Genomic DNA, 15,203 nt, shown 5'->3' on the forward strand with positions numbered 1-15,203 from the left:
TAGTTTTGGAATAAAGCTTTTATTTTTCTTCAGAGAATTTAAGAGAAAAACATTTAACAAAAACATTTCAATATAAAAGTCCATAGCATCACAAGACTTATCATTTGAAACTCAATTAGTTCCCAATACAGAATAACCATGGATATACCATTTTAAAATATCAAAAATCCTCATACACTTGGATTCTATCTTAAAATATTTTACAGTAAAAGGTTTAATTTTTATTTGAAAACAAATTATATTATAGGTATATAATATGCCATAATTAACATTAATTTTAAATCAGGCAAAAAAAAAAATCTCCAAAACTATAAGCTAAGTGGTAGATAATGCTATGTCCACCAGAAGTTATGCTTTAGGACAACAAAACCTCAGTATTTCCATATACCAATGAGTTTGATATCTTCCTGTCTTCCTAGTAGCTCAACTATTACCAGAATGTGTGTGCTTGTGTATCCAGTCACTCAGTCATCTCCAACTCTTTGTGACCCTGTGGACTATATTCCACCAAGCTCCTCTGTCCATGGAATTTTCCAGGAAAGAATACTGGAGTGGGTTGCTATCTCCTACTCCAGGGAATCTTCCCAACCCAGGATCAAACCCGCATCTCCTGGGTCTCCTGCTTTGGCAGGTGGATTCTTTACCACTGAGCCCCCTGAGAAGCCCCCAACAGTCATTTTTACATCCAACAGCCAGTATTACTAACAATGAATTCAGTATTTGTATATTTTAAAATATTTTTAGGTAATTCAATTTTTCAGATGATGAGTTATTCAAAAAGTGTTGCCAAGAAAAGGAAATTCCACTTTTGTAATGGAAAGACTTGAACGGCTGATTAAAGTTCTTGTAGAGAACTCAGACTTGGTAAATATTTTGTTTGTAGTCAGCTTCTCTGTAATAAAACAAGTTATAAATACGCTGTTCAGAGTTGCTCCAATTTGTCAATATTGTAAAGACTCATTACTTCAGATTCCACATAAAACTAAAGAAAATATGTGATGAAGTTAGCTTAAAAATAATAGCAAACTAGTAATATAATTTGCTGTATATCTACTGTACAGATATACTATACTGTATGTCTACTACGTATAAGGGACTTTATTTACACCACCTTCCTTGCTATGCTATGCTGTGCTAAGTCACTTCAGTCGTGTCCGACTCTGTGCGACCCCATGGACTGCAGCCCACCAGGCTCCTCCATCCATGGGATTTTCTAGGCAAGAGTGCTGGAGTGGGGGGGCCATTGCCTTCTCTGTCACCTTCCTTAATCTCCATAATAACTCTAAAAATAGTTATTATCCTCATTTACGGGGAGGGAATCCAAAGAGATCCATGTTATACACCTACCCAGTGTTAGCAGGAGGGTTGGAACCCAGACCTGTTTGCTTTTAAAACTTGAGATTGCTGGCCTGTTGAGAAATCAACTGGTTACTACTGCATATAAAACATTGTAGAATATAGAAATGATATTAGTCAAAATGTTAAAATGGTTATCCTTAGACAACTGGATAGACTATGGTTGATTTTTATTTTCTTCTCCCTATTTAGCATTTTCCTTTTTTTTGCAAAATAATTATCATTTTATATATAATTAGGAAAATGGTTAAAAAAAATAAGTCTTGCTCTCAGGAGGTATCCAATCTCTTATTTTACATTTCCTGTATGTCTTCATTTGAAATATCTCCCAATCTTAACACTTGTCTCCTGCCATTCATAATTATCATTTCTTTCAAAATCTGATTCAAACCTTACTTAATTGCTCAGTATCTCTTGACTATGACCATTTCATCAAAATTTTTGAATTGTTTTGTTGTATTTGTGCTTACAAATGCTTGTTAAAAGAAAATCTCTTGTTTTGTATGATTTCAGCATTGAATATGTATGCTCTGTCCTTACTGAAATCAGCTCTGGAGTAAAACTATAATGTTCTGAAACACATAAATCATTCAAATGAGGTTGGTGACCAGGATTCTGAAGGATTCCCATCTACGTGGTTGCATGATTTTCCCTATTTAATCTCAGTGGAAAAGTTAATCAGTATATACAAAGACTTTCTTTATAAAGGAATGACATTAGAAAGGAATGCCATCTGATAACAGTGATGCGGTACCAGAATGAGGAGGGTTCAGAATGTCATACGACAGACAGACAGGTGTGATGTATGTATGCTAAGGTGTCAAGGTGATGAAGGACAAGAGAACCAAGAGTCACCTTTACAGAGGCAGTAACGCTCAAGATGCTGTGCGATTGGATAAATGAAAACTTGATGGGCAAACTATAACTAATGAGAAAATTAACCTAAATGAATAGGACCAACTTGAGAAATAAATAAAGGAGGGACAGCACAGGCAGCTGACACTTGAAAGTCTGGGTTTAGAAGTTTTCCTATTAGGATGGCAATGATGACTACGGGACTGTGATGAGAAAGAAACAAGCAATGAAGGAGTATGAGCAAAGACCCCAAACTTCCCATTTCCTCACGTGTAGTCTGTGGGCATACACTGCATCTGACACTGTGCAAGAAGGAGCAGAGAGATAGTGATTCAACGGTCTCTTCCTCTCAAGGAACAGTAATAAGATGGTAAGAAAGGGAGCCAGTAGAAAAACCCGCTGCTATATTCTAAGTAAAAGATAACTATTACCTCAACAGTAGGAAGGTCAACTATTGAGGGACCAATGTAATTTGGGAAATACTTCAGTGGTACTTCAAAAAGATAGAATTACCTTAAAAAAAAAAATCTAAGGGGAAAAAGGAAAGGGTTATGAAGTTATAGATCAATATATAGGTTTATATTCTGTTTATGTTCCTGTTATGTTCTGTTTATGAGACTTCCCTGGTGGCTCAGACGGTAAAGTGTCTGCCCACAATGTAGGAGGCCCAGGTTTGATTCCTGGGTCGGGAAGATCCCCTGGAGAAGGAAATGGCAATCCACTCCAATACTCTTGCCTGGAAAATCCCATGGACGGAAGAGCCTGGTAAACTACAGTCCATGGGGCTGCAAAGAGTCAGACACGACTGACTGAGCGAGTTCACTTTCACTTTATGTTCCTACAAATTGTCATTAGGGACACAATGGTAATTTTACACAATGAATGAAGTCTCTTACCCTAATCTATGATTAACTAAAGGTGGGATGATAACTTTTTAAAGTACAATAACTTTGTTTTTGAAATCTCCATTCAATAACACTTTTTAAATGTTCATTCTCCTATAATGTTTCTGATCACTTTATGTATAAGATTAAAAGAAGTCTAATATTTCAAACAAGTATTAGCACCTGATATAATATTAATTATTGCCTTTTAAAGATGAGTTATGTTTGATGAATTATATCTAAGCCAAATATCTGTAGGTCAAATTTCAGCCGTAGGCAAATTAAAACAGTTGAGTTAAAAATTTCTAAGAACAGTGACTATAATAAAGTATGAAAATATTATAAGCACAGCCAGAAGACATTACAGTAAAACAATAAAACTAACGATACCTTATTGTGATCAAAAGAAAGCACACAAAAGTAATTTTGGACTCTCACTTGTCCTTTAACATATTTTAAAATGATACCTTTCTATCCTAAGGAGTCTTCTTTATTTAAACACATAAAATGGTTAGAGTTCTTATTTTATCTTTTATGGTTTCTTCAATAATAAAGATCCTGGTTGCCATTCTCTTTAAGATCTACACGATCAAAAAGGAGTGAAAGAGAAAAACCAACCCTTGGGAAGAAATTCACACTGAAATTTAGTTAGTAAAGGAAACATCTGGATCATGTGATTTCTTCTCTTGTGAGAAACCCCAGGGAGCAGAGTCACATGGCTTTCGTTTATACGGACAAACTGTGGAGTTAGTATATCCACCTGCTCTAGCTCACGTGAAGCCTTACCATTCAATACTATGATCTAGCCTAAAACAAACACAGTTAAATAGCACAGTAAGGAAGTGGGATATCTTGATCAATTACAAATAATTATATGTACCACATATAACAACACGTTTGAAAATGTTGTTCTGTAATAAAACACCATTTAACTCTAAACATCACTGACAAGGAATCAATAGACTTGACTTCTGATCCTGGTCAGCCAATGCCTCTGTGACTTTGGGTGAATCATTAAGTCTTTCCAGAGGGATGGAGTTTAGGCTCCTCATTCATAAAATGAGGTAAATGGATTTATTAGGCTCTGAGGTTTCTTCCAGCCATAAATTTGCTGTATTCTAAAAAATGGTAGGATAAGGATATATTTCTGAACCCCTCAAATTAACTCTTCCCATGGACTATTTCATTCATTCATCAATACCGTCATTTTTTTCTGTATCCCAGACTCTCAGAGCTAGTTTTAATTCTTCCCTTTCCCCAGGACTACTACATGAAAAGCTAAAGCAGAATTTATAACTTAGCAAGAAACATTATGTGAAAAAAGGAAATGTGAGCAGCAAGACCTTCTTTCACCGTAACAGGCAGATGCCCTGTACCAATGTTCCATTTCAGAACCTGCAGCTCCCTAAAATATTCTAAAAAAGCAATCAGCCCGTTTCTGGGTTCCTCTGAACTGACACAGTCTTTACACAACAGAAGATGTCTGAGACCAACTGACTTATGGGCGTTATGCCTCCACAAAGAAAAAGGAGACATTAGGGATCATATCTTTATGGCCATCATGTATCCTTGGTATTTTTCTATTATACTATATTCTTGTTTGGCTTAAATTTGCTCATTTGATAAAGAAGCAAAGTGAAAATAAACTTTGACCAGGCCATCATCCTTAAATCTGAACCAGCCTTTTCTTCTGGCCTTGTTCATTTTCACTTTTCCATTCTTATCTAGTCAGAAAGTAGTCTTCCTGTATCATTTACAAAATACTGCCAACATTACATAATTAAAATTTTAACTTTTACTAAATCTTGACAATTTTATGTAGTTCAGTGAACTCATTTATTGGGACATGGATTAAAGGTATAATGACTAAATATATTAAAGATAATAACAACTAACTTACGTAGCATTTATATGGGCCATGCACTGTCCTAATTACTCATTTAATTCTTGTCTTAATCCTATGTGACTTCCCTGGGTGGCTCAGACAGTAAGGAGTCTCCTTGCAATGCAGGAGACCTGGGTTTGATCCCTGGGTCAGGAAGATCCCTTGGAGAAGGAAATGGCAACCCACTTCAGTATTCTTGCCTGGAGAATCCCCATGGACAGAGGAGCCTGACAGTCTACAGTCTATGGGGGTCACAAAGAGTCAGACACGAATGAGTGACTAAGACTTTAATCCCATGTAACAGGTAATATTATACTTGCTGTTTGGTCACTAAGTCGTATTGAACTCTATTGCAACCTCATGGACTATAAAGGCTCCTCTGTCCATGGGATTTCCCAGGCAAGAATACTGAATGGGTTGCCATTTCCTTCTCCAGGGCACTCCCTATATCTCGACCCAGGGATTGAACTCACATCTTCTGCACTGGAAGGAAGATTCTTTACCACTGAGCCATCAGGGAAGCCCAGGTTCTATTATAATCTATATAATAAAGATGTAGAAACTGGGGCACAGAGAGGTTGGTGACTTGCCTGAGATCACTTATATAGAAAGTGGCAAAGCTGGGATTCAGACTGCTTCGAAGGCTGTCATTAATTCACAATGTTTTAAACTCTCTGTATAAAATCATACCTTTTTATCTTACACATGTTGACTTGCCATATATATTTAACAGCTTTCCATAGAACAATTATAAATTTCATTCATTATGAAGCCTATGTAATTTCCAATTTTTTGTTCTATTTTCTTAAGGCTAGATCTTTCCCTATGATATTTCAGAGTTGCCAAAAATGTATTTCTTTTCATCAATTATTGAGAGTTGAAATTTTACTGTTTTGGCCTCCCCAAAGACTGAGAAACAACTCAAATGGATCTCCTTTTGCTGATAATCATTTCAAATACCTTATACATTAAAGTCTTATAACAGGAAAAAATGAACTTGTTATCTTCTTCAATTTATTTTTGCAACTCTCAGCTATATATAGCTTTTCCCCAGACTGCTGTGCTTTCTACTAATTATTGTGGAAGTTCTGATTATCATAATTATATGAGCTAGAATATTGATATACATCCAGTAAGTACTCATATTAACATATTACAGCTGTTAAAATCCCCTTTGATAAAATATATAAAATACTTCATTGTAACTCCTCTATTAGTAATTTATGTATGTGTATGTATGAAGTAGAAATTGACAGGATCAGTCAGAATACACTATTGTAACTTGACAAGCAAACAGAATTAATTGTCATATGCTTTACTCACCAAATTGACATTGCTTTATTTTTCAGTGCACCTCTCTTTCCAGAAAATATTTTCATTTTAAGAACTCTTTATAATTTTCAACATGCAATCCTAAGCATCTCTTGCTTTAATACTACAGTAAAATCAAGATAATTGAAAATGAATTTAATTTAAGCAATTTTTGTAGCTTAGAATTCATATTTCACATGATTTAAAAGTCATAAAATTATATATTTTGCGATTAGAACTAAATAATGTCACAAATTATGGGGTTATGATTAACTTATGAATTTTCAAGTACAGTAAAACCTTAGCAATTTGGAAAACAGTACATCTGCCTTAGAAAGTTTAAGTTATTGAAGCACTTTTAAAAAAGCAGGCATGTTATGTAGCAAATGGAGATAATAAGCAATTTATGAGATGTCAAATTATATTTTTAAGAAACTATTGTAATAATTATGCAAGAATGCTTTGAACTTAGCATGCATTTTGTATTGAAGTGGATGCTTCTAAACAAGTTAGAAATTGAAGAATTTATCCTAAACTGTTAATATTATTGATTAGTTAAATTAATGTGATACTACTCACTTAAATTTTGGTAATATAATTAATTAAATCAATCTGATAAATAAACTCATCCATTAAAATACCCTTTTAACACTTTTGGGGCTTTGCACCATCAATTACCATCAACTACTCCTACCATCATCAATATTGCTTTCAGCTGACTGTAAACATGTTCAAGTTTCAAACCAACAAAACCCTCCTTATATCCCCTTCCTTTTATAGCCTGACATCTCAAAATAGCAGCCCATATTTCTTAATCTTATGTTTTTATCCCTCACTTCTTGACCCAGAGCAATCTGGTTTCTGCTTCGGGCTTTATACGGAAATTGACAAAATATTTTTCAGTCCCTATCTTACTCAGTCTCTGCACTCCTTGGTACTGACAGCTATTCTTTCTTAAAGTTGTCTTCTCTCTTGTCAATTTTCCTAAGTATTATGCCTTCCTAGTTCCCTTCTCAGAGAAGGCAATGGCACCCCACTCCAGTACTTTTGCCTGGAAAATCCCATGGACGGAGGAGCCTGGTAGGCTGCAGTCGATGGGGTCGCTACAGTCGGACACGACTGAGAGACTTCCCTTTCACTTTTCACTTTCATGCATTGGAGAAGGAAATGGTAACCCACTCCAGTGTTCTTGCCTGGAGAATCCCAGGGACGGGGAAGCCTCGTGGGCTGCCGTCTATGGGGTCACACAGAGTCGGACACGACTGAAGCGTCTTAGCAGTTCCCTTCTAGTCTCTTACACCGTTTATTCAGAGGCTCCTCGAAGGAGTCCTCACTTCTGTAGCTGGCCAGCTCACATTTCTGTTTTTTATCTCATATATACTATCAGATATACAATGATGGTGCATTTCTATGCTAGAGGACCCAGCTTTCCTGGTCATAACTGATTGATTCAGGGATAGAAATCTGACGCAAGCTGAACCATCAGGTGCATACTAAATGAATTATGATATCTGGAATGAAGGCAGGAACAGGGAATCACTGGTAGTAAACCAATCACATTACTTCCAGCCTCCCAAGAGAGGGTACATAGGTAAATGGATTCTTTTGGCCAAGGCCCCTGTAATTGCCCAGTTCCTTTTCTCCTCTGACTCACTGATTGCTCAAACAGTTTCTTTTTGGTTCTGTGAGATACACACGATAAATCCGTTCTCTGCTTACAGTGGCTTACAACAGCCACTTCTTTTTGTTTGTATAAATTAACAAGAGTAGTTTTTATTTAAACAAATAAACATCTTGATTGGCTCCTCTCTCATCTCTGACACTGAACACTGATATTCACCACAGGTTTCTCTCTAGACCTGCTTCTCATTCTAAACACTTTGCTTGAGCATTTTCATTCAAAGCAATTACTTCTTTTTATGTAATTTAACTGTTGTAGATTTATTTTAATTTAAGCAATTTTGTTTTCTTTTTGTTCATTGGATTTTTCTCCTCATACCTCAAAAATCTCCTGTTAGTTTCCTTTTATAGTCTTCTCAACTCTTCTTATTTCCCTTGCCTGAACTGGAAAGAGGAACACAGAACTTTGTCTTACGCTTCTCTTATCCATCTCATGTTGGAATTACCGGTTATCTTCTTACTCGGCATGCTTTTCATAACCTCTTTCATCTGTTATCTTGATGGTGAAAATTTCAAGTGTATGTCGCTAACTCTCCAAAATGGTCACACACATTTCCAAGTACTTAAACTAGACAATGCATTTTGCTGATTCAAAATCTCTCAAACTCAATAGGTCTAAAATTTAATTCAAAATCTTTCCCTTAAAATGACTTTTCTTCCTATGTTATAGGGTTACCACCTATCTAATCTCCCTCTCCCATGCCTAGTATTGTGTCAGAAAACTATGGCATGGTCTGTCTTTCCTATGGCCTGAAAGCTGAGACTGGCTTTTATATTTCTAACATGTTGTAAAAATTAAAACCAAAAAAAGAATATGCTAGGGTGGCCATATGTCATCCACAAACCCTAAAAAATATTTACTATCTGGCCTTTAATAGAAAATGTTTGCTGACCTCCATTTTAAATGGTCATCAAGTGCTTTGACCCTTTCTCTTGCTAATATCTTAAACGGTCACCACTGCTTTTAAATGTAACTTTGCCTTCTTTCTGTACCAGCGTCCTAAATCTGGAACACTATCTGGTCTCCAAACTCACATCTTGGGGTATAATAAGAAATTCGTATTTGGTTTTTGCTGCTCCTACCCTCTTCATTACCTCATCCTATGCATCTCTTCCCTTTGGCTATTATTGACTTTTATCCTTTTTAATAAAACTGTAATCATAAGTACGGTACTTCCTGAGTTCTGTAAGTCACTCAAATGAATTATTGAACCTGTGGGAGTCCCTGAATTTCTATCAGCCAGGAAGAGTAGGTAAATCCAGTGCAGACCTCACCTGTTCATGTCTGAAATGGGGGCAGACTTTAACTGTGCGAACTCCAGGTAGTCAAAGTTAGAACTATCACCAGGATGATATCTACAGTGCATACGGGCATTAGACTTCTCACGTTACAAACCAATTCAGATCCATTCACTACCTTGCCTAAATACCATTGAAGATTTTAGTTATACATATTTATGTGTATGTAGGAGAAGGCAATGGCAACTCACTCCAGTACTATTGCCTGGAGAATCCCATGGACGGAGGAGCCTGGTAGGCTGAAGTCCATGAAGTCGCTAAGAGTCGGACACGACTGAGCGACTTCACTTTCACTTTTCACTTTCATGCATTGGAGAAGGAAATGGCAACCCACTCCAGTGTTCTTGCCTGGAGAATCCCAGGGACGGGGGAGCCTGGTGGGCTGCCGTCCCTGGGGTCGCACAGAGTCGGACACGACTGAAGCGACTTAGCAGCAGCAGCAGCAGCAGGGGTGTGGGTACATACACATAAATATGTATAACTATAGTTTGATTCCTAGGTCAGGAAAATCCTCTGGAGGAGGAAATGGCAACCCATTCCCATATTCTTGCCTGGGAAACCCCATAGATAGAAGAGTCTAGGGGACTATAGTCCATGCGATTGCAAAAGAGTCGGACACTACTTACTAACTAAACAACAACAATTTCATCAAATTTAGCTATATTTTTCTAACTGTCTTTGGTTAACACCATGAAATAGCTTTTTGCTATAACTCCTTCTACAAATAATGCTTTCAGAAAAATATGTTTATGGAAGGCATTTACTCCATCAATGTAGATGATACATATTATAACCATACTAACTTAATTTGTGTATTATCTTTAAACAGAAAAAAGTTAATCTACAATTGTGGATTACACTATTTTGGAATGAATTTTATCAACTCAAATCATTTTTTAAAATACTGTGAAAAGATAAAATATATTTGTGGTGAAAAACGAGGATTTTACATTCATTTATGTTTTCAAATAACATTTAAATGTGATACCTTAAAAGTCTTTCTAGTTTCCATCTACCAAAAAAGGAAATTAGATAAAAGTGATCTGTAAGGACCCTTCTAGTTTTAAAATTCTATTATTTTAATCATGTGATCTACGTCTTTAATATTTAATTTTCTGTTATACTGCCTTTGCAGTATACTTTCTAATTCTACAGTTCAATAGACGGATAATGTGTTGTTGGTTATAAACAAATTCATATGAAATGACCTGAAAATCTATTTAAAATGCAATCAGTGAAAGTAAATATTGGATTTCTTCATGTTAAATCTGAGAAGCCATCACTATACTTGCTTTTTACTTTATTTGCTGCTTAACATATCTCAACAGTGAATCTATCATATCAACATAGTCATCATGATCCAAGCTGCAAATAATAGAGAGTGTCAGTGTCAATTTTGCTTTCTCACACTTGCTTCCCTTCACTTGATCTGATTTTAATAATCCCTGTCAAACCACAAACAGTCCAAATTACCTTCATGACACAGAAGCTTTCAAGGAGCAGACAGAATCTCAACTTTCATTTAGCAACTACAAAAGAAAGCTGTCCAGCTGGACAAATATTATTTCCACACTTGACAATCTCTACAGTTGAGCATGCATTTTAATTTTAACTAAACCTGCCAGGAGTTTGATATGCGCTTCTTGTTTCGTGTAGATTGACTCATAGGATTATCAGACCAATGACTGTAATTGTGATGAAAGAACCTAGTATTTTTCTACTAAAAGACGAATCATACACCAAAACAGAGGGACCAAAACGAGCATATAAGAGGCAATGTGGAGGTATGGATTGCAGAAAGAACTCTACTTAAATTAGGTAATTTAATTACTAAATAAAGTCTAAAGATAACAGAACACATTCTTTGAAAAGTAAGAACTAATAGTAAAAATAAAATGCAAAAACATTAAAATTTTATGCATAGAAACCCTTGAGAAATAGATCCTAAGAATGAAGGCTAAAGAGATTTTAAAAGTTGCTTTAGATTGACTCAACTTCAAAGTCAAATTTCTAGAATAGTTCTTTGTGTGAAATTACAATAAAACTGATGTTCCCTTTTTTTTTTTTTTTTTTCCAAATCTTTTTTTAAACGTTTGGCCATGCTGTGTGGCATGTGGGATCTTAGTTGTTGCCCCGCTAGGGATCAAACCCACACCTCCTACATTGGATGCACAGAGTCTTAACCATTAGACCACCAAAAAGGTACCATAAAACTGATCTTCTTTACAAGATGTTAAAAAAAATCCACTCTATTCCAATCAACATGTCCTGTACACACAATGTGAAACTTCAAAAAGTTCAGAGTAAAAATGAATATTGATAGTAAGTTGGTAGAGGAGTAATAGAATAAATGTTACCTGTAAAGCTATACATAAATGATGACATCTTTGAAGCTTAATTTATTAAACTTAAATCTAAAAATTTCAAACGGTGAAATATTTCTGGGAACATTTCCTAAACTGGGCCTGAATTCTTCCTATAGTTATAGAACCTCAAAGTTGCCAAGTGTAAGTCTTCTCTCCAATCTGCTACACTCCACATTCCTAGGCCCCTCCTTCCCCAGAGGAAGTGCTCTTGGGGCAGTTTCTCCCCCAGATGGGTCTCAGACACCACAGCTCAGTTTCCTTCACCAGTCCCCTTTTTTTCCCTTGGACCTCTGACTGAACAATTTCATCCACGTCCATGTCTCCCACTACCGCTTGTGTTTGGAGCTCCCGTTTGAAGTGTCCAACTCCACACTGGATAACTCCCTTGGATATTCCATGGGTACCTCAAACTCAATATGCCCCCAAAAGTTCTATTATCTTCCCTCTGAGATGTCTTCATTTCTCGAGGTCCCTATAGTAGTTATTCATCACTATCAGCCTAGGTACTCAACTCAGAAGCATGGGAGTCATCCCCCACATTCTAATGCTCTTTCACGAATTACACTGCTAGGTGATTTGTCTTCCTTCATATTTGTCACATTCAATCCTGTTCTCATATTCGCCTGGGAAATTCAAACTCCATCAGCTGGATTAATACAGCAGTTTGCTAAAGTGTCTCCCTATTTTCTGCATCATCTCTTAACACATTTTCTATCCTCCCACCAGAATGATCTTTGTAAAGGTGAGAAAGAAATCAGTGTTCGCAGCAAAATTTCAACTCTAAGTTACTGGGAGATAAACCATACACTTAAGCAATAGAGAAAAATCAAAGGAAAGATCTAATTTTTAATTTGTATGGGGAAAGGGAGTGTTCATTTTAGAAGTAATGAATTTTAAGTGTAAGAATTACAGTCATGTATAATAAACATAGGGAGAAGGCAATGGCACCCCACTCCAGTACTCTTGCCTGGAAAATCCCATGGACGGAGGAGCCTGGTGGGCTGCAGTCCATGGGGTCACTAAGAGTCAGACACGACTGAGCAACTTCACTTTCACTTTTCACTTTCCTGCATTGGAGGAGGAAATGGCAACCCACTCCAGTGTTCTTGCCTGGAGAATCTCAGGGACGGCGGGGCCTGGTGGGCTGCCGTCTATGGGGTCACACAGAGTCAGACACGACTGAAACGACTTAGCAACAGCAGCAGCATAATAAACATAAAGCAATCATTTGGGAAAGGGGAAATGGGATTTAGGAAGGAGGGGATGAAGCATATATAATTTATCATCTAAACTAGGAATTTTTTGGAATAAAAAGGGTACTAAAATAAATAAAATTATATAATTTTTGAGATGTATACTCACAAATCAAGTAAGTGGCTTTATAATATATGTGGACCTACACAAAATTATATTCAAACTCTTTTTAAAAATTCTGATATCTTTGTCTACTGATGTAAAAAATCTTTATATTGACATCAAAAATACAAAAACAGATGGTTGTTAGTACATTACATATATTTTAATCAATTTCTTAGTTGTATCTATCGCTCACACTTAGTTTTCTAAAGAATGTATTTTTAAAAATGATCATATTATTTTTATAACATTCCAAGATACATTTTGTGGCTAGTAAATTTTAAATTGTTGACATTGCCAAGTGACTTTTCTGTATACATTTTTTCAGGTGCAAATCTACTGGTAAATAATATTAAGTTCAGAGCAAATTCACTAGTGAAAAACATTGCCAATTTTAATTTGTAATAATGAAATACACAAATATTTTAGCCAAATTATTTTTACAGTTTTTTGCCTCTATGCAAACTGCCTTTTTTGACCAATAAGCTAAAAACACAAATCCATCAAACAAATACGTGTGCTTATTTTCAATGTTTTACTTGATTTAGATACTGCAAACTTGCAGGTTTTTCCAGGTTAACTTCATTCTGAACCAAAATATATACTTATTTAATTAAAAATATGAGCTCCATCAAAATATTTCTCCCCATAAGTGTATGTATTTCAAAACACAATTATAGAATTTCACAGTTATATTTTATACATCATTTGAGTTCTTATAAATTAATTTGTTCAGTTTTCCCCTTGATTTCAGGGGGAAATAGTTCAAAATCCTCCTGTTTACAAGCTCTGGGTTCAATAACTGCAATTCCCTAAAATCTTCACATAAATTGAATTTTTTGACTTCCATTTGTTAAATGCTTTGACTAAATATTCCCATTAGATTTTGCTGGAAACTGCAACCAAAATTCAGAGAACATTTTGACAAAAGTATTTAAGTTCCTACCATGCCATGGTAGGAACTTTCATTGATTTATAAACTTACTCTTCAAAGTCTCAAAAGTTTCTAAAATCCAAATAGAAAAAATATATACAACCATGCTTATTATTTTTATCAGCATCAACCTAACTATAAAAATTTACAGGCTGGTTATTTTGTGCATGTATAAGAATATTTATACTTTTTGAGAATATATCTTCTATTTAGATTGGTAGATTTTATAAACTCTTAGAGGAAATTATGAATTACACAAATATGTACAACATATTCTGAGTATACTTACTCTCTGTACGCTCTAAATTTATTCAAAATATTTTATGATGTTATATTCTACTTCAGAATATTTTTTACATCACCAAGACCAAGAATTTTACCACGTATGTTGCAGTTTGTGATTCAATTTACAATAGTATTCAAAATTTCACAATTCACACAATATCACAACCCACTCCAGTACTCTTGCCTGGAGAATCCCATGGAGGGAGGAGCCTGGTAGGCTACAGTCCATGGGATCCCAAAGAGTCAGACACAACTGACCGACTTCACTTTCACTTTCACTTCACAATATCAAGTGTTTCACATTTTACAGAATGAACTTCTGAATGCTTTACTTTGATCCCATGTGTTAGACAAGAAACTTGAACCATTACTGGAATTGATCTTTTTACTAGAAATATACAATGATACTGAAGTAAAACTGCATCGTCTAAGACCTGGTAAAGTTCTTTTAACAGAGACAATACATTAACGTTACTGTTTCACTTTTCATACATGCACGAGAAAACCTGAAACTGAATATGAGCGAAATTAATTTAGTACAGTCACTTGATCTGAATGAAAAGTCATGTTTCATTGTGTGTGTGTGCTCAGTCGCTTAGATCAGATCAGTCGCTCGTCATGTCCGACTCTGCGACCCCATGAATCGCAGCACACCAGGCCTCCCTGTTCATCACCAACTCCTGGAGTTCACTCAAACTCATGTCCATCGAGTCGGTGATGCCATCCAGCTATCTCATCCTCTGTCGTCCCCTTCTCCTCCTGCCCCCAATCCCTCCCAGCATCAGAGTCTTTTCCAATGAGTCAACTCTTCGCATGAGGTAGCCAAAGTACTGGAGTTGCAGCTTTAGCATCATTCCTTCCAAAGAAATGCCAGGGCTGATCTTCAGAATGGACCGGCTGGATCTCCTTGCAGTCCAAGGGACTCTCAAGACTCTTCTCCAACACCACAGTTCAAAAGCATCAATTCTTCAGCACTCAGCCTTCTTCACAGT

The 15,203-nt window shown here is 36.0% G+C and overlaps 1 protein-coding gene across 1 annotated transcript in view; it reads right to left on the bottom strand.

The window, feature by feature from the left end:
- Window positions 1-15,203, bottom strand: part of KIAA0825 (KIAA0825 ortholog) — a 429,492-nt gene that overhangs the window by 364,599 nt on the left and 49,690 nt on the right. The window lies entirely within an intron of this gene.

Source organism: Bison bison, unplaced genomic scaffold (genome assembly GCF_000754665.1).
Source record: "Bison bison bison isolate TAMUID 2011002044 unplaced genomic scaffold, Bison_UMD1.0 scf7180017864533, whole genome shotgun sequence".
Classification (NCBI taxonomy): domain Eukaryota; kingdom Metazoa; phylum Chordata; class Mammalia; order Artiodactyla; family Bovidae; genus Bison; species Bison bison.